Source organism: Perissodus microlepis, chromosome 23 (assembly GCF_051167445.1).
Source record: "Perissodus microlepis isolate ML-2025 ecotype Zambia chromosome 23, ASM5116744v1, whole genome shotgun sequence".
Classification (NCBI taxonomy): Eukaryota; Metazoa; Chordata; class Actinopteri; order Cichliformes; family Cichlidae; genus Perissodus; species Perissodus microlepis.
The window spans coordinates 23,079,720-23,099,356 of NC_140482.1; the positions used below are offsets into that span (position 1 = coordinate 23,079,720).

At 39.1% G+C, this 19,637-nt stretch overlaps 1 pseudogene across 1 annotated transcript; it reads right to left on the bottom strand.

Annotated features, from left to right (window-relative positions):
- Positions 1–83: 83 nt before the first annotated feature.
- Positions 84–11,832, bottom strand: LOC146361462 (prolactin receptor-like; annotated as a pseudogene). Its single transcript, XR_014799468.1, has 8 exons — positions 11,740–11,832; positions 8,623–8,764; positions 6,937–7,106; positions 5,488–5,666; positions 4,011–4,164; positions 3,309–3,396; positions 2,976–3,045; positions 84–1,408 (listed from the first exon to the last, which is right to left on the bottom strand). The product of XR_014799468.1 is annotated as a prolactin receptor-like (transcript).
- Between the last annotated feature and the right edge of the window lie 7,805 nt (positions 11,833–19,637).

Sequence of the window (19,637 nt, forward strand, 5' to 3'; positions counted from 1 at the left end):
TTGTATTTCGTATGCATTATTTATTAATCGAAGAAGAGTTCAGTCTTTTTTTTATTACACAAAGGTTTTCTCACATTGTTTTTGATCAGTTTGTTATTTGATGATATAAAAAGTACACACAAATTATATATACACAACGTTAGCGCAACATAACCGCAGACCAGCTTTTATACACGCTCTCTACTTTCCTCTGCATCTGGAGGGCTGTGTTGACGGAGCTCATGCTCCAAGTTGACTCTCCTCTATCACATTTATCTTCACAAAAACAGACTGAACATCCAAATGATGCTTACCAAAGCAAAAGTAAAATAATTCCTGCTTATTAACCACAAAATAACTTCACTGATGACCTGACTGACCGTGTCCTCCAGAGCTACCCTCTGGGTATCGTTTCTAACTGAATTCTCTGTCACACCAGTGCTGCTGACTGGTGGATGTGCAGATATCCCTTATGTATTTTCCCATGGTTGTTTTTCTGCAGCCGCCTCACACTCCAACTCACACTCACCGTACATCATATGCAATCACAGATGCATTTCATCTAATACTCTGTGTCAGTTTTCGCTTCTCTTGTTCTTTGTTCATCCTTAAATGTTTTCTGTGAGTGGCCGGAATTTGTGGGGGGTTTCTTTTTTTAAAATTAAACAAATAAGCAAAGAAATAAGGAACAGGATCTGATTCCAGTCAAACCAGCAGGATACAGCAGATTTCACTTTGCATATGTTAAAAGTCTGCATGTTGGATGCATTCCTGTTTTTTTGAAGTATATGGATCTACTGCTTGTCAGTCAGCCCTGTTGTCAACAGTAACAGGCAGCACAGGGACAGCTGCCTCGTTCTTCTCAGAGTCAGCCCCATCATTCTTCTTCTCTTCCTTCTCTGTAGCTTCTAAATCAACCCTCAGAAAAGATGCCAAGCATGGCACTAGATGCACCTCGCCACTTTCCTTTAAGAGCTGGACACAAGTGTAGAAGTTTTGTGATGAGTGGCTGGTGCTGAAAGTGAGTTCTGGGACCAGGACAGTATTGGGACCGCAGGAATATTGCATCATGCTGTAGTCCGTCCCGGGCAGTGAGACGATCTTCAGCATCGGCCATGGAGAAGGAATACTCCGAGGTTTGGTGAAGGCTTCAGTGGGAGAAGAGCAGTAAGGTGGCACGCTCTGCACAATCAATGTAGGGTTTGGAGCTGTGAGCTGATGGTGGGCGGACACTTCCATGGGTGCCGGGTTGCAGGGAACTAGTAAGGTGTCCCTCTCTGATTCTGTAGGGTTGTGTGGATCGCTGTTGTCCTTTGATGTGTTTAGATAGAGGTCATTGGCACTCACATGGTCCCAGACCTCCTCGGAGGAGCTTGGAGGCCTGTAGCTGTGGAAGTTACTGACAATTGATTTCATCCAAGTTCCCCTTCTATGGATGGAGGTGGGGGTGGGAGGAGGAAAGAAAGACAAAATTGAAAAAGTAATGAAAATTAAGATATGGAAGAAAGTGGGAAAAGAGGAAGAACAATAATCTTAAAGGAAATTACAGGAAGACAAAGTGATAAAATAAGAGGAGAATGGAGCAGGGAAAAACATATATGGAGTGAGGCATGAGAATTAAAAAAGAAGAGTCTTGATGCATGCTCAATCATCCAGGTAAGTAAATCCCAAAAAGTTGATTCTGTTCATCTGGACGTAGCGTTTTCAGTGGGAGAAACATTTCATCACTCATCCAAGTCACTTCTTCAGTCTGAGCTGACTGCAGGTTTCCCCAATCGTATAAACAGTATATTTGCATAATGACTGAAACCAGCCCACTGAAGGAACAATGGATCAGTATTTAAGGTTTGACTCTCATCATCCACTGGAGCATAAACTGGATGTCATCAGGATGCTACAACACAGAGCGAACACCATCCCCACAGACACAGCGGCCAGGAAAGCAGAAGAACATCAAGAAGGCCCTGAGTAAATGTTGCTTTCCCAGCTGGATATTTATGAAAGCTGGGAAGGCGCCAAAAGAAAGCTCCAGCTGATCCAGGAGAGAAGGACAACCGCTGACTAAGCGAAAACCTGTAGGGATCCAAGTATTGGAACAGTTGAGACGCATTTTTTCTAAACACCGTGTTTCTGTGGCTTTTAAATCCCAAAATACGCTGCGCCAAAAATTGGTCCACCCCAAGGATCGGGTCCCCCGACACAGACAGCACAGAATAGCTACCTCGTCAGGTCAGGACTCTGCAGTCTATTTACACCTACAGGCCAGTGGACACTCTTTCAAGGATGAGGATGTACACATCCTGGACAGGGAGGAACAGTCAGGGAGGCCATTTACGTGAAAAGGGAAAGACCATCTCTGAATCAAGGAGGGGGCCTAAGGGTCCATCTTTCGCCATCTTACAATGCTGTGATTGCAGCCATTCCCCAACTCTCTGTGAATGGTACTCATGGCCATTGATCAGTGGTCTTTGATCAGTGGGTTTTGGTCAGTGGTTGTTCATCAATGGTCATGAGAATTTGCATAATTAAGATTAAGGAACTGACCTCCCAGCCCATTGTTCCTTCAGTGGGCTGGTTTCAGTCATTATGCAAATGTACTGTTTATAAGTTTGGGGAAACCTGCAGTCAGCTCAGACTGAAGAAGCCACTTGGATGAGTGACGAAATGTTTCTCCCACGAAATGCTACGTCCAGATGAACAGAATCAACTTTTTGGGATAAAAAAAGGAGAGAGAGATGAGGGAGGATATGGGGAAACAAATTAGCCTTAAAATGTAAATATAAAATTAAGCAAGAGGACATGGAAAAATTATGGAAAAGAAAGAAAAGGGCAACAAAACACAGGGAAAAATTGGACTTGACAATACAATTAGAAAAAGGGGGGAGAAGAGATTTTTTTTTAAAAAAAGAGACAAATGGAGGGAAGAAAAGAAAGGAGCAGAAGTACAAGGTCAGAACAAATGGCTTAAAAAGCAGCGCTGCACACAGGCAAGTTACCTTCAAAAGCACGGGGTCAATGCCAATAATCTGTGATTTTGGAATGGCCGGCAGGAAGAACTCTTTTATTCTGAAGGTGAACGCAGACAGTGAGGAGGGTTGAAAATAGCAAAAATGAAAACAAAAGCACACAACACATTCATCCTCCAACACCGTGACTGTGTGACTGCAGTAACTTCTGCTAACTGAGGTTCTAAGGGTTCTAAATAAGGTCATTGTAATGTTATAGCTATTATAGTGATCAAGGTAAGACCAAAACCAAGTTAATGACTAGCATTTGATACAAAGTCAGCAAGTAATTTTATTTTGAAGGAAAGATGTGTTTTTTCTCACCTCTTGGTCTGTAGAACAAGACTAAAGGCGATAACAAGCAGAGCCAGAACACAAACTCCAGTCTCCAGAATCAGCACCAACAGTTTACCTGCACAGGTAAAACACATTTACTCAGCTTCTGTTTCCTGCTCTCCATCAGCTTTATGACACAGTGACACATTTAACTGGAAAAGTTACAGTTCTTATAGAGATTCTGTGTGTAAGAAGCTGTTGTTTTTTATTATTATTTTAGCATCTATAATGCATGTAACAGAAATATGCTTAATGCAATTACATAACTTATCTTTTATTAGTCGGCAGGATTAATGTCTTCTGTCGAGCTCTAGATGTTTGACACATTTGTTCTTTCCTGCCACAGCACAGCTGTCATGGACTTTGTGTTCAAAGGATTTTGTTTTAGGTGATTAATGTCTAAAAAGTCTGTGCACAAAAATGCAAAGGGATTTTACGCCTGCTTAATAAATTTTAGTTAAGCACTATCATAAAAAGTACTTACATCTTTTTTATGCATAGCCAAATTGGTTTTACATGGACATAATGAGAAAAAATACCAGAAATTTATAAAAACCAAACATTAAAAGTAGAAATACAACTGTATTCACTACAATTAAAACTAAAATAATGGTAACAAATAAAAACAACTTACTAATCATCAAAAAGTATGTAAATCAGCGCCATATTGCCATCTGCCTGCTGACATACCTGCGGACGGTTTTGGGGGGATGCTCATCACCAGCGTGGTGCTCCAGTCACTCCACAGCTTGGAGTGCTGCGCACGGCAACGAACTCGGACCACGTAGTCGTCAACAGGGAGTCCAAGCAGCTCCACCTGAGGCTCACGCAGAGGATGCTTCACCTGCAAACCGACAGCATGTTCTATGACATGCAGACTATAATGAACTACTTTATTCTTGAAAATATGTCAGCAGAAAAGTAAAGAACTCTGTCTAATGAATAAAAATTTTTTTCATTCTCTCTTTTTCAAAGTCTTAGTCTCTCACAGTTCGGGGTTTCTTTTGTATTTTGTTTATTTTTTGTTTTGTTTTATGATGCTGAGTTTGGGGTTTTTGTCTGTATGTTATTGAGAGTTTTTTGTTTGTTTGTTTGTTTGTATTTTATTGTTTTTGTGATGTTTCTTTATACTTGTGTTTGTTGATTTTTGTGGTATTGTGACTGTGATTGTCAGTTTTGTGATATGTTATGTATTCTGTCTTGGTTTCTTTTTACTCTTCAAGACTCACAGATCTTCCTCTGTCTAACCTATGTTGTTTCTTTTATTATTCCTCCTTTTTCTCCTTGAGACTTTGTTCATCGAGTTAAACATGCTCACTTTTTTCACAGCACTGATCACAGTTTTTAGAACTTTGATCTTTAAACATAGTTGTGCTTATCATCTTCTGTGCAGATGATACTGTAGAATACCCAACATCTTCCTCACAGCCGCATCCTGACTTCAGTGAGCTACAGTAAACTCTTATTCATCCCACACCAGAGTTAGAGTCAATGAAATTACTGTCATCTCACATCTGAATGGGTTTCCTGCACAAACGCAGAACTGAATACGTTGAAGGCTAATTTAACCAGATACAAATACAGAAAGGGCTCAAATGTTATGTTTTCTATTTTAATGTTTCTTTTAGCATATTTAAAACCTTAAATATCTGCTGAAAACACCTTAAGCCTCTTAACCCAGATCTTAAATATAAATCTTACTTAAGAAATAGCAACATCAGCTCTGACGTTCCTTGATTGAATGATCAGGTTAAATTTAAAGTCCAATCTCTGGTCTCACAGTATAAATTTAAATTTATACCCTTTAGAAATACCTGCTTTTACCTAAGGACACCACCTATGAACCTGAATAATGTACCCTCCAACCACAAAGACAATGTTTTTGTAATACACTATATTTTACACTCAATATCACAATAATTATAAGTATTTGTGCAACAAATCTTCATAAATGACCAATTAAACGGCCAAATTTGACTCAAAATTTGACTCAAATGTTCACGTCCCCTGTGGGATGTGAACATTTCTTTTCTCCCCTAAAGAACGTTGCCAGAACAGGAAATGCAAGCGCCTTTACCCAAGTCCATTGTATTATTTTTATGACCTAAGACTGCCACAGTAAAGAGAAGTCATATTGATTGTTCCTCTCCATGTTTTCTCCCCATACCTTCCAGTTGTCAGACTCTGTAACATGTCTGTACTGCAGCTCATAGACCAGTGTGATCCAACCATACTGCACGTGGCCGGGCACCGGGTAGGTCCAGGAAATCAACGCGTTTTGGCCCATTTCATCGCTGCCTGCATTTGTCAAGTTGTAAGTCACGTTGACTGGAATTTCAGTCTGAACTGTTAAACACACACAAAATGTGTTTTGAAACATTAGCTGTGTGTCAGTAAATAGTTCTAGTTTCTATTTCCTGTCTTTGGTGCTCAGGAAAACAAAAAAAGAACATCTGTAGTGAGACCACAAATTTTGATGCTAATGTTGAAACTCCAGCTTTCTCCTGCCGATGCTTCCAGACATCCATCCTTGTTGAGACTTTTTCTAACTGCAGAGTCATGAACTTTAACATGTAACATGCTACATGAGGCCTGTAGATTCTTAGAGGCAGCTCTTTGTTTTTCTGCAGCTTTTCTGAGATTTGGAGTCAGTTTTCTGAGCTGTCCACTCTTGGCATGATTGGCAGCAGTTTCTAAGATCATTGTTGATGTCTGTCCGCTTTATGTGAACACACACCTGAATCATCCAGATCAGAAAACTGCAAAACCACTACTTTTACAGAGGTGCTCACATTTTGTGATCATCAGTTAGTCAAGTGATTTTTCACCTGGCTTCTACTTGTCCTCTAAATTCCTATGGAAGCAGTAAGAGTGTACATAGTTTTTCCACACACTGCATTTTGGATTATTTTTTGTCAAATTAATAGTGTCAATGTCTAATATGATATAGTTCATCTGAGGTTGTATTGAAAAAAATCATCCCCTGGCTTCCAGTGTTGCTATAAAGTTTGCGATTTGGAGTTTAAAAATAGTCAAATAGTTAAATAGTCAGATATAATGATAAAAGAGGTGACAGGCTAAAACACATGTGCATAGTTTACTCCCAAGGCTAATTTAGAGCAAGGAAAAATCCTACCACTCACTAATACCTAAAGGTCACTAAAGGTCTGCTTGCATAAAAAACATATTAGATGTGTTTTTTTTGTGGGGGACAGTCATGGATATGCAGAGAATTATACATAGATTACGGTGACAGTAAAGAAAAGTTAAAGACACACACAGGAGCACAGATGTTTTAGCTGGTTGGCGGAGCATGAGGACTCTTTTCTGGTTTAATTAATTTATAGCCTCGAACTTACTCTTTTTTCATCTGTTTTCTTTGTATCATTTTGTTCTTCAGTAAATAAGCAATAACAAGGAGAAATTTGCACCAATATCTGATTCAATTCAGAATCAAACTCAGAACAGAACCGCTTTGGTTTGTTTTTTGTTTTTTGTTTTTTTGCTAAATAACAAACCAAAAACTAACTACAAAAAAGAAACTGAATTTTGTGTTATGGAGTAATGGAGTTAGTTTGAATCAGTATTGATAAGCCAATGTCATCTCCATCTTTACCTATTTCTGCCACATCCAGGCAGTGCTGCTGGGAGGTGTAGTTTCTGTGGGTGGTTATGGCGATCACGGTCAAACAGTACACCGTCCATATAGACGTATGGCTGCTGTCGAAGTGGCAGCTGTTGGGGCCGCCAGTCACATAGTCTGGACATTCAAGGTTGGGTTCCTGCCTTCAAAAAAATCAAAGAAAAAACACATTTAGATAAGCACTAACACACAAAAAGGAAATCAGTAAATTAACACTGGACATTTTTTTATACAATACCTTTCTTTTGTTTTTGTTTTTTTCACACTTTTTGTTTAACTTCTAAGCAGGTTTGCAGAGTTTAGTGGTGTTAGACAATTTGATATATAGCCATCATGAAGCCATTGTTGTAGCTTCACTCCGCAGTTCAGAGATCCACCCAGAGTCCTGAAGAACTGTTTACAACCAAAAGAAAAACAAGGAATCCCACAACAGATGGTCTCACTCCTGAGGACCTGAGGTTAATTCGTCTGAGACTGAAGTGATGCTCAGAGAAGTTTTCCATCATACCTCAAAACGAAGACTAAACCAAGTCACCACCTGGTATTCCCAACCTCTAAAACCAACTTAAAACCAGTTTCAGAACTAGTCCAAAGACAATGTCAAATCATATTCCAAATGCAGGAATGTCAAGGAACCTGTCTTTAAGTTTCCAAACTTTTGTATATGGAGCATAATCCCAAAATTGTGTTTAGCCTCATTGACATGCAGCACAAACATCAGTGAGGTGTGCCTGCAGAGTGCAATCTCCCTCTCTGAGCTGTGACTTTATTCCTAGTTGCTTTGGTGTTTGGTGAAATTTTGTCTTTTATTTGTCAGATAATCCCTGATCTACATTTGTTTTCCCAAACAAGCACTGGTGGGAGCGCTGAAGCCACGTGGAGGTCAAAAGCACAATCCAATTTGTCCTGATTAGTGGCAGCGTTTTCTTTGCTGTGGCTGCCATCTGGGCCAGCTGGCATCTGTTTGTGGCCACGTGAGTCTGCGTTCAGGATTTCAGAGCAGCTGAAATGTGAACGCTTCCCAGTGACACGAAGCACGAGAAATCAAACTGCACAAACTCACCTGACCCAGAAACTTCAGTGTGCTGCTGATCTGGGGCTTCTTTTATAGTTTCACAAGGCTAAAACAAGGCTCTTATTGTTTGTTATGGACTCTGGCAGACGCCAGTGCTTCTTACTGGGCTCTCCTCTCAGAAATCTGTGCCCAGTCTTCAGTGAGCTAATATTGTTGGTCTGTCTGTCTAGCCTCCACTCTCCTTGTCTGGATCCTTACTCCCCTGTTCCTCATTTACTGTTCCATGGAGTCCAGTGCTGCCTCCGGCTCTTGCTTCTGCTTAGCCACACCTCTAACCTGTACTCAAAGGACTTCCTGCTCATCTTGGAAAACCTCCATCTCTAGGGAAGTTTGATTAAAACACATTTAAAATTTATACCCCAGAATAAGTTTTGACTTTGATATAGCGGGTTTATGCCTCTTGCGTCTTTTGTGGAGCATTTCCATCAAGTTCAGTTCAGAATTTTGGAGAGCCACATTTGTCAGTTGGTATAATATCCTGCCATCCCTGTAGGATGTATTTTTGTATATTTCTACGTATTTTTTACAATGTGGGCTAGTTTTACTTATAAAATATTTTTAATTGTAATGTGCAGTGTTCATACTCTGTAGAGTAGGTGAGGATGTGGGTGACTTGCTCGCCATCTGTCAGGTTGCTGAGTGGATGCCACCAGCAGGTGAAGTCCTCCATGTTGGGCGAGCGGCAGAAGTAGATGTGAGGCGTCACTGTGGGGCCACCGGTTGTCTCTGTGGAGTCAGACACAGGTGGTGTTACAAGTAGGGATGGGTACCGGTATCCGGTGCCATAATGGCACCGGTTCTGACATAAACGGTAGTAACCAGACTGAAAAGCAGCGCACATTTCGGTGCTTTATTTCGGTGCTTTTTTTCCTGAGATGTCATACACTTTGGATTCTAGCCAATCATTTTACCTTTCCGAGGATAGTAGGCGGGCCCAGGTACGTACGTTCTTTTAGAGCAGAGCTACAGATTAAAAATGCCCAAGGTGAAGCGGTCAAAAGTTTGGCTGTACTTCACAGCAAAAGATGCAAACTCAGCAGCCTGCAACAAGTGCTTTAAGGTGATACTGTGCAAAGGAGGTAACTCCTCGAATCTGATGAAACACCTGGCGACGCATAGCGTTTTGTTAAAAGCCGAGAAATGCGCCGTATTTGATAGCTTGCTGCGAGACCTCACACCGTGCACATCTACTGCGGGTGTGGTGCCTGTTATCGGACCCGGAGTTAGCAACATCCCCCAAAAACCCGAAGAGGAGAGTCCTGGCCCCTAGCCCTGCCAGTGTAGCAGAAATGATGACGGATGATGATGGCAGCAGCAGCCGTTCTTCTCTGTGTGAGTAGCTTAATGTTGTTCGTGTGTAAGCTAACCACGTTATTAAATTAATGCATGTAAGGTGAACTAGCAAACACCGTTGTAGTTACATGTGGCTGTCTTCTTGTTTGATGGCAGATACTCCCTTCACCCTGGCCAAAAAGGCTAAAATGACCAAAGAAAAAGTGGGAAACAGCTAAACATGAGAGGTTTTTGGACAAAGTTTGTGTTTTTTCCATTGATTAAGCACTGCTTCCAGCCAAGAGTGATGCCATAAATCCCCTATAGCTGCAGAAAAGGCTAACATTGTTATCTTTTTACAAAAAACAGCTAAACAATTTTGTGTTCTCCATTCTTTAAGCACCGGTTCGAGCACCGTTTAAGCACCGGCACCGTTTCAAAAGTACCAGTTTGGTACTGGTATCGGATAAAACCTAAACGATACCCATCCCTAGTTACAAGCAGCATGATGCAGTAACACTCTCTGCCAATTATTCATAATTTTCTTCCAAGAACGATCCTGGGAGGTTTTATTTTAGATTTATCTTATTACTTGCAGTTGCAATACTTTTTAGTTGTTTTTTGATTCTGATGGAGTAACTTTGTATTATCAAAAAGTGGAAAAATATTAATTTCTCTTACTGTTATCTCATTTTGTGTCAATTTATCCTCCTTTTAATCTAATCCCTTTTGATTATCCAGCCTTATCCAGCCTTTTTTATTTCAGGCGTCCACTTTTTGTTTAATGAAGCAATGAGGCAGAAATCCCCTGCCTCCAAAAAAACAAGTAAATCACAGTGTTATAATTGTAAAAATTTAAAGTATGCTACACAGATTCTTAAATATAGGATTAGAGGTTGTATATGAAAGGTTTCTGCAGTCACAGTGCTGTTAAATAATAATCAAAGCTCTGATAGTAACGGATGCACACAAACAGCAGAATGAAGTTTGTAACTAGAAGAAAAATAACTTCTCTGATACTGCAGCACATCTTTACCCTCTGGAGCTCTTATCTAGTGGTTGCTGGTCAGGCTTTTGCTGCTCCTCTTCCCTCAGCTGTGGAACTCCTACAGAGTTTATGTAAAGATGGGCGTAGCTTTTGGTTTCTGGATGCTGTAGTTTGAATCCTTTTGGTTGCTGTTGTGTTGGTTTTATGGATCAAGAAGTAACGATATGTGTATGAAAGAGTGGAGTACTCAGTTATCAGCTAATCTATAAAATGTATGAATGTAACACCCAGACTGAGATACCTGCCAAGGAGTAACTTCTGTGTCCTGTTAAAGATTTATTACATAAAACATGGAGACTTTAAATATAATTTTGTGTTAGGTAACTGTTTCACTGAGTTTAAAAAAAACATATTTAGGCTTTTTACTCGAGTAAAAGTTACAATCCTAGTTAAATAGCTTAAAAGTAAACAAGCTCTTAGAATCAAAGTAATTCATCTTGTGGGAATAATATAAGTGTCTATGTATCAGTCTTAGCTATAGAGAGCATTCTGTTTATGTAAAATGACCATTTCATATAGATTAAGGTCATAATCTATATATTTTTAAAAAATATATAATATTTGTGAAAATATAATGGCGTAACAGCAGTGGAGTATAAAGCAGCATAACTACCTCTAGGCATGCCCCTGCCAAAAGCACAAACACTCCAGTTACTGAGTTTAATTCTTAGTAGGGCCTCAGTGTGGTGATTAATGTAGTGAAACCCTGCGTGCCCATCAAGATGATGCCATGGGAAGTGAGCAGTAATCCATTGGAAAATCTGTGGCGCTTCAGTCTGCAGCAGCAGGGAAAAAAGGGAAGGCCGTATGTTTGCACATGCATCCAGTATGCAGATTTATGGCTTTTCCCTTTGATTTTCCCTTTGAGATTTCGCCAAAATGCTGAAATAGTTTGTATATATAGTTTTGTATAGAATAGTTAGTACATAATTATTATATACTATGATTAGATAGTCTTTGCACTTTTAAAATGAAGAGCCACCAGTTGTTGTTCCACGATGCCTGTTGATACTAGTTTTTTACAAATTGGTGAAACTGCCTTTATTTGTGCAGGAGTTTCACTCCCTGTGAGGTTCAAAGAGAAATGTCTAAAGAACAGAAAGAATGGCGGGATGACTTAAAATAATCATGCCTTGGATTGATGTGAATCCTGTCAGAGGATTTACAGTAATAAACACATTTTTCCTTAAAAACGTTTTATTCCACTCAAATCAAACTGTTATAATTTCAGCACCATGGACCGCACACACAGTTTTTATGGTGATCTCATAAGCAGTCATCTTACGCTTGACTTTTGAGTAGTGGACCTAACATGCACAAAATAAAAAGAAATCACCAGTTTGAAAAACCGCCAGTCTTAAGCGGTTGCTCTCAGACTCACCATGATCGTGTCTTTCTGTGTGAGCGATGTTCTTGGCGACGATGCTGCCATTGCTCACTGGAGGAAGCAGAAAGAACAGCAACCACAACATCTCAGATCTATCTGGTAACCTGTCAACACAAACAAATAAACATTCAAAGATGAAAACTGGAGAAAACGCCACTAAACCCCTAATGCTCTTAATACTCTTACTGTGATTTTTTTACTGTGATTGAGTGTCAGTGTCCACTTGTGTCTGTGTCAGGCCAAGAGGCCAAGTACTAGGGATGGGTACCGGTATCCGGTGCCATGATGGCACCGGTTCTGACATAAACGGTAGTAACCAGACCGAAAAGCAGCGCACATTTCGGTGCTTTATTTCGGTGCTTTTTTTCCTGAGCTGTGATACACTTTAGATTCTAGCCAATCATTTTACGTTTCCGAGGATAGTAGGCGGGTCCAGGTACGTACGTTCTTTTAGAGCAGAGCTACAGATTAAAAATGCCCAAGGCGAAGCGGTCAAAAGTCTGGCTGTTTTGTGTTCTCCATTCTTTAAGCACCGGTTTGAGCACCATTTAAGCACCGGCACCGTTTCAAAAGTACCGGTTTGGCACCGGTATCGGATAAAACCTAAACGATACCCATCCCTACCAAGTACATCTAAGATTTTCTTAGGTTGTTTCAAGTTAGCGTTTGAAAGCTGTACTACCAACCAAAAGTCAAGAAACAACCTCACTACTGGACACTGGACACATAATATTGGCACCATGTTTTGAAATTTGAGGGCTTTTTGCCTATGTGTCAAGTAAGATACTGACCATTTCAAGTCCAATCTGATGGGTTCATTTTACCACAGCCAATATTACATTACTTAAAATCAGCTAACTTCTTAACTCAGACTTAATTATCACTCCAAATACTTTACGTTGCATTAAAAACACATCTTCTGTGCATTTTAAAAAAAGAAACTTGGTGTATATTCCCTTTCAAATTCTGAATGATTTCCAAGTTGTTGTCTTTTGTTCTCCTCTGTAACCCTGACAACAGCTGCTGCTCATTAGTTCCAGCTTACATTCAGATCTTTCTAAAAGTTAATAACCCTGCAATGTTTCATGAACTAAAAAATATTTCTGAGAAAATATCATTGCCTTGACACCGACCTTTAGATTTCTGTGTTCAATCATTTCTATCAAAAACATCAGATATTAGAGGTTCTGTTGAAAGCTTATTATTTTAAACAGCTTAGTCCACTGAACTGCTTCCTCAGGCTGGGCATGTGCAAGAAGTCATAGATGCACATTTACACACACTGTTGAAGGATCAGGAGAGTGGACTTATTGATATGTTTTGGTAGTTTTCTCTGAAACCAACATAAGGCGCTGATGTCCCTCAGATAGAGGGGAAAATAGAGAAATAAAGTCAGTAATAAGCTGTTTGAATGTTGGATTTTCCTGAAGCTGTTGAAGACTGCTTATCTGCAGCTTCCTAGAATCAGCTAAAGTGACCATAAACAGATTTTTCCAGGAACTCTTTCATGAGCTCAGGAACATTGCAGGGTCTAATTTGGTTCCTGGCCTGGCCACCTTTAATATTTCAGGAGTGGCAGTTACCTGCCATACAACTACAAACCTCTTTATTCCTGATGACCTGCACTGGCTGTGAAGTTTATTTCTCTTTGCAAATTGTAGAAAAACCACTATATTCCCCTCAGCAGGTGGATGCAGCAGCATTAGACGTAGATGAGACTTTAAACCCAGGAGTCTCGGACATTTTCCTTTGCTTTCTTCTCCTCTGTTTTATTTTTTTCCTTGTTTGTCTTTTTCCATCCTTACTCACTTTCCTTTTCATCACATTCCTCTTCCTTACACTCCTCCTCTTCTTTTTCCAACTATTCCTTATTAATCTTTTCCTTCCTGTTTTCCTTCCTTCATTTTTAACTCATTTTTTTCCTCTCTGTGCTTGCCTCTTCCTTTTCATCCTTGCACCTTAAAATGTTCAACCTTTTCATCCATCATTTCACTGTCCCTCCTTATTTCTTCCCTTCCCTATTAAGTCTTCACTTTAACCCTTCATACTTGCTTTTCAGCAGTCCTTTTCCCTCCTGACCTTCTTTTCTGTCCTTACTCCTGCCCTGCTTCCATATAATCACTCCTGCTTATTTTGTTTCTTTACGTACTTTTACCCGTCTTTTCTTCTTCTTTATGTACTTTCGCTATTCATCCCATTGCCTCCTTTTTTCCTCTAAATCCCTTTTTTTTACTACTCATTTTTATTCTCGTTTTTCAGTTTCCTCTGATCTGTCCCGCTTCATTCACCTCTGTTAACTCTGCCTTTCCAGCTCATTCTTGTCCAGCAGCTCAGCTCAATCCTGGAGTACTAAGACAACAATTACCTCGAATAATCCCCACCTTGATCTCACAGGATTACTGCGAAGCCTTTTTGGGTTTTATCTGGCAGCCTCGGCTCACACTGACACGCCACAAGGTGCAACATGACTGCCTCAAAAAGCACAAAAAAGAGTGTCTCGTCCTTCAGACTGACCCACGTCAGCAAGCACGCAAACTTCTTCTGCAGGTTTCTAATCCCTTGGCGTCCCTCACCAAACATCTGACCTACAAAAAGCCAAACACTTGTTTTAAAAGCTTCAGATTTTATGTTCCCCAAAATTAAACCCCATGCTCTGTCTTGTAGGATTTAATAGGTTTTTTGCATTTCTTTATGAGATTTTAATATTTATGTAACAGCAACATGTAATTTGCTACAGAGAAGAGGGCTATCTCTCTGCTCTACTCATCAAAGAAAATGAGTGAAATGAGTTTGACACACCGGTGTGCTTTGCTTTGAGATGCTGACAGAAAGTAAAAACCCCAGACTAAATCCAGTTATTTGGATCTTTAAAATCCAAAAGCAACAGGAGGAAATTTTGCCCATAACCCAGTGAGCTCATAGCCTAATTAGAGGGGGAAAGTCTTAATTGACAGATAATTGCATTTGAAAGCTTTGTCACTCAAGCCTGACCCACCTGCAACTTGTTCAAAATGCAGCCGCAAGGCTCCTGACGGGTACTAGAAAGAGAGAGAATATTACCCCAGTACTCGCATCTCTACATTGGCTACCAGTTAAACATAGAATCGATTTTAAGGTTTTACTATTTGTTTTTAGAGCTCTCCATGGTTTGGCTCCAGGTTACATTTCAGATCTTCTTAGCCTGCACTTACCCACTCGATCTCTGCGCTCCTCCAGTCAGATGGTTTTATCAGTTCCACGCTCCCAGCTCAAATCTAGAGGTGACAGCGCTTTCTCCATTGCCGCCCCGAGACTCTGGAATAGTCTTCCCCCCTTCATAAAATCCTCTTCATCCTTGGAAGTCTTGAAATCGAATCTCAAGACCTACTTATTTTCCAAGGCTTTCGGATCTCTTTGATATCTTTTTTATTCTGTCTATTTAGTCTCTTATCTTATTGGATGATGTTGTATGTGTATATACGTTATGTTCACATATGTGTGCTTGTGTGTGAATGTGTACAGTTTTGTATATGTATGTGCATATTTGCATGTACATTATATGCTATATACTCTTACATGTCTTACAATTATTTTTTTAAATGTTTTCTTTCTATTTTAATTCTTTTATTATATTATCCCTCTGTTCAGCACTTTGGCCGACACTTGATGTCTTTTAAATGTGCTATATAAATAAAGATGACTTGACTTGACTTGACTCCAAAATGAACTAATGGCACAAACACACCTAACAAGATAAGTTACGTAATGCCAATTAGAAGAGATGAAGGGCAAGACAGTCCTCCTCTTTAAAAAACACTGGTACTCACACTTTAAGGTGAAACAAGCATCGTTATGACTGAAACAGCTTGCTCTGATGTAGAAATAATCTGAACTTTCCAGATATTGTCACTTTAATATATCAACACAATTTTGACACTTTTTTAAATCAAAGAGGAAAAAAAACCCAACAAATTAATTATATGTAAATTTTCCGTTGTTTTTTGTAAAATGTTACATTTATTGGATTCGGGTCAAATGAAATGTAATTTATTGATTGGCATACATTCAGTTTATACCTGCTGAGTGCACTCAGTAAATTATAATCCCTGCTGGTTTCATTGATGTCTCTGAAATTTTTATGTTTTTTTCATCAAACAGAAATGAAAATTGAACTCTGTGCGATATTAAAAAGGTCAACCATGGAACCAAATAATTATAAAAACTTATGGGTAGATAACTAGTTTAACTCCACTATTTAATTAAATTAAACATGTAAAACAAAGTGTACACTCAGCTGGGAGAGGATCCAGAGTCCTACTCAACATCAAAACTGGATCAGCGTCTACAGTTTGATCAAACAGACAGTCTGAGACACACAAGTAACAGATTCACGAACAGGCTGAGCGGGTGTACATGTGTTAGTCAGACGGCAGTTTCACTGTCCTGTTTAAATTGATTAATTAACTAATTAAAACTTGGGTTGCACTTTCGGCTTTGCCTTAATAGGTTATTGATATGTTATTAAATAGAAACAAACAGTTTTGAATTTTGCAGCACTGTTTCCTGCTTATTAGACAGAAATTACCCCAGGTAAATGAGTAGTAATTACTCAGAAATTACCACATTATTACATTCTTGTTTCTTCCTTGTTACCCTACTATTACCACTTTATTAGCAAGCTGTATTTCCATATCCTTGCCCCCAGTTTTAGGGCCCTTATTGTCCAATCACACACATTTCAGCATAATACTGTAACCACTGGTACTACCATGATATTACTTGGATATTAAGTGGTTATTACTTTGGTAATTGCATGGTAACACATTAGAAATTAGTACATTAGTACATTATTACATTCTTATTTCCCCTTGTTACCCTACTATTACCCCTTTATTACTGAGCTGTAATAGAAAGTATTATTATTTATATGAACTGTTAATAGATCAGCATGTGCTGTTAAATTGCAACACACCAAATAACATCGGTTTTATAAGTAATTTGATTTCTTGTGCTTAAAAAAGGTCCATGGTCTAAACTAATTGCTCCCGTGACGCTACACCAAATAATAAGATGTTGTAGTAAACAGTGGCTTGCTGCTCTGAACACTTAATTAATCCTTCATTAGTTCGTAATGTTAAGACTTTAAGGCATTTTGTCTCTGGTTTAAATTAAGTTTGTAAACTGGGATCTTCTTGTTAACCTTACAAACTAGCACATTTGACTAGCAGATTATAAAGCAGGAATCCGTCTTACCAGGAGTAAAGCTCTTTAACGCCTCATGTGGCGCGATTCCTCAAACATGAACCCACACCGGGAGCAGGAACCGGCTGGAGGCCCGTCGATGGATGAAGTCCGTACAAAGAGTCGGGACCTGTTCTAACAGCTGCTGATGCTGCTGCTTGGTGCTGAAGTGCCATCCATGGAGCAAGTGCACCTTTCACCACTCTGTCACAGTATATCTGCCCCCCTCCCCCCCATAAGGCGCTTTTCCTCCACCTGATCCCGCGTCATAAACACCAGCTGGAGCTCCGGACCCCAACCCTTCCCTGTGTGTGTGTCTAGCACTGCCAATATTAGAGTATATAAGTGGCACAAAGTAATTAAAATTATACTGTAAATTTCAGAATAATTTAGGTACAAATATAGTAATATAGTAAATGAAAGAGAAACAAACAAGATTATTTTACAGTATGGTTAATGTAAAAATCTTTAAAGCAGGAAAAAATCATGTAGCAAATGTTGCTTACAGTAAAAGTACTGTAAATTTCTTTTACTGAAAATTAGTTGTAAACTTAATTTAAAACAAGATTTTCCTTGCTACAAATTACTTTCACGGATAATTACTGTATTTTCTTTTACAGTAACTTACTGACACCGAGCTGCCATTAAGTTATTCTAATATTACAGCAACCTGTTTACATGAAATTTTGGAAGAACAACTGTGTGTGAGAAATATTAATAATATTAAATATTAACTATAACCAGGAGATCTGTCATGTAAATCAAATAAAACAATAGCGTGAGACAGCTGGAAACAGTGATGATGTCTAAGCATAAACTGTGCTCTCCCGCTCTCCCAACATACCAAAGAGCTTCAAATTTATAAACAGTTAGCAAACTCTAAACCTGCTTCAAAAAGTCCAGATTTAAGCTCAAAAGAACACAAAAGAATAAGATGTTGTAGTAAATAGAACACAAGATCCGCTTAATGGTTAATTCATCCTTCATTAGATTATAACGATAAGACTTTAAGGCATTTTGTCTTTGGTTTAATTGAAGTTTGCAAACTCTGATTTTCTTGTTAACCTTACAACACTGGCATTTGACCTGCAGATTAAACAGCAGTAAACCATCTTACCTGAAGTAAGCCTCTTTAACACCATCTGTGGGGAATTTCCTCAAAAATAAACCCACACTGGGAGCACGACCGGCGGGTAGCCTGCCGGTGACCTGCCAGTGACCTGCCGATGGAGTGGATAGTGTGGCTGAACAGACGCTGACCTCACAGCTGCTCCTTGAGGACATGCAGTTATCAATTACTGGTTAAAAATCTGCAGTTTTTTTTTATAAACAGTTTTTATTCATTATCAAGAACAGCATAAAACATAACAAAGCAGACAAAAAAGAAAGAAAGAAAGAAAGAAAGCCCAAAGGGAATATATTAAAGTCATTATATACCTGTACAAATACACATATGGTGTAAAGAGGAGAGAGAAGAAAAAAAAACAAGAAAAAAAAACATATTTTCGCTCAATTACCCACAGATTTAGAAAGAGAAAAAGATAAACTCCAAGAGTGAATTGTTGTCCTTTACGCTTACTTCCTATTTAACTGAGAACATCTTAATCTCAACCATCCCCCCTCAACAGTTGGGACAAATCATTTGGCAAATAAGAAAGCAAAGGGGACCAAACATTGAGAAAGAGACCCTCATTTCCTCCTAAAATAGCAGAAGTTCTTTCGTGAGGAATAACTTTAAATAATTCTCTGTACCACAAAGTCACAGAGGGGGGTTTATCCTTAACCCAATTAATGAAAATACATTTCCTAGCTACCAGCAATAGTTTGTCACATAATTTGCACTGCAAGTGATTCATCTGCAGTTAAAAAGAGACAAAACTGCAGGACTGGCAGACATAGGGAGCTGAAATGACATTGGAATATTAAGCATTAGATTAGATTATTCAGCTTTATAATTACAGGCCCTGGTAAAACTGTGGCATCAGTATAATATGAGATTCGTGAATTAGCTGTATCAAGAGTATTATAGTGGTTATATGATGCTAGGAGAAAAGCTGTAGCTGTAATGGAGTGAGATTTTCACATACCATGCTGCAGCAGTCTTGCCTTAATGCAGGGCTGGGATAGATTTGGATGAAAACAACAAAAAAAATCTGCTGAAAAAAGCCTAACAAATTGTACCTCTAATGTGTTTTCTTAGGTTTTGTGCACACAACATATATTGTACAATGTAATGCCATGTTTTAATGCCTTTTTAACCTGCTACTGACAACTCAAAAAATAGAATTTGCAAAGTGTTTTAAAGACACATGTAAAAATAAAAAATAAGAATACAAAGATTTTCATTGCTGATTTCCTGCTTTTTCACTTATTGTCCGTGCAGTCATCATACCTGACCATTTGCCTTAACAAACAAACAAAACAAGCTATGGAAAAAAAAGACAGACAGCTTAGCAAATAACCCATTTTAGGTCCTAAGATACTGGCAGCCAGCCACATCTGTGACAGATCTTCTGACAGATGGTGATCATCCTGAGACTCCTCCTGTTTATTTGGGATCTCTTCCTGCTTAGAAGTAAGAGCACCTTTAGCACTAGTGACTCTGTCTGAAGGCTGAATTTTCCTGGATGTCCTCCTTCTAACTTTGTCATCTTCTCTGCCTCCTGCTAAGA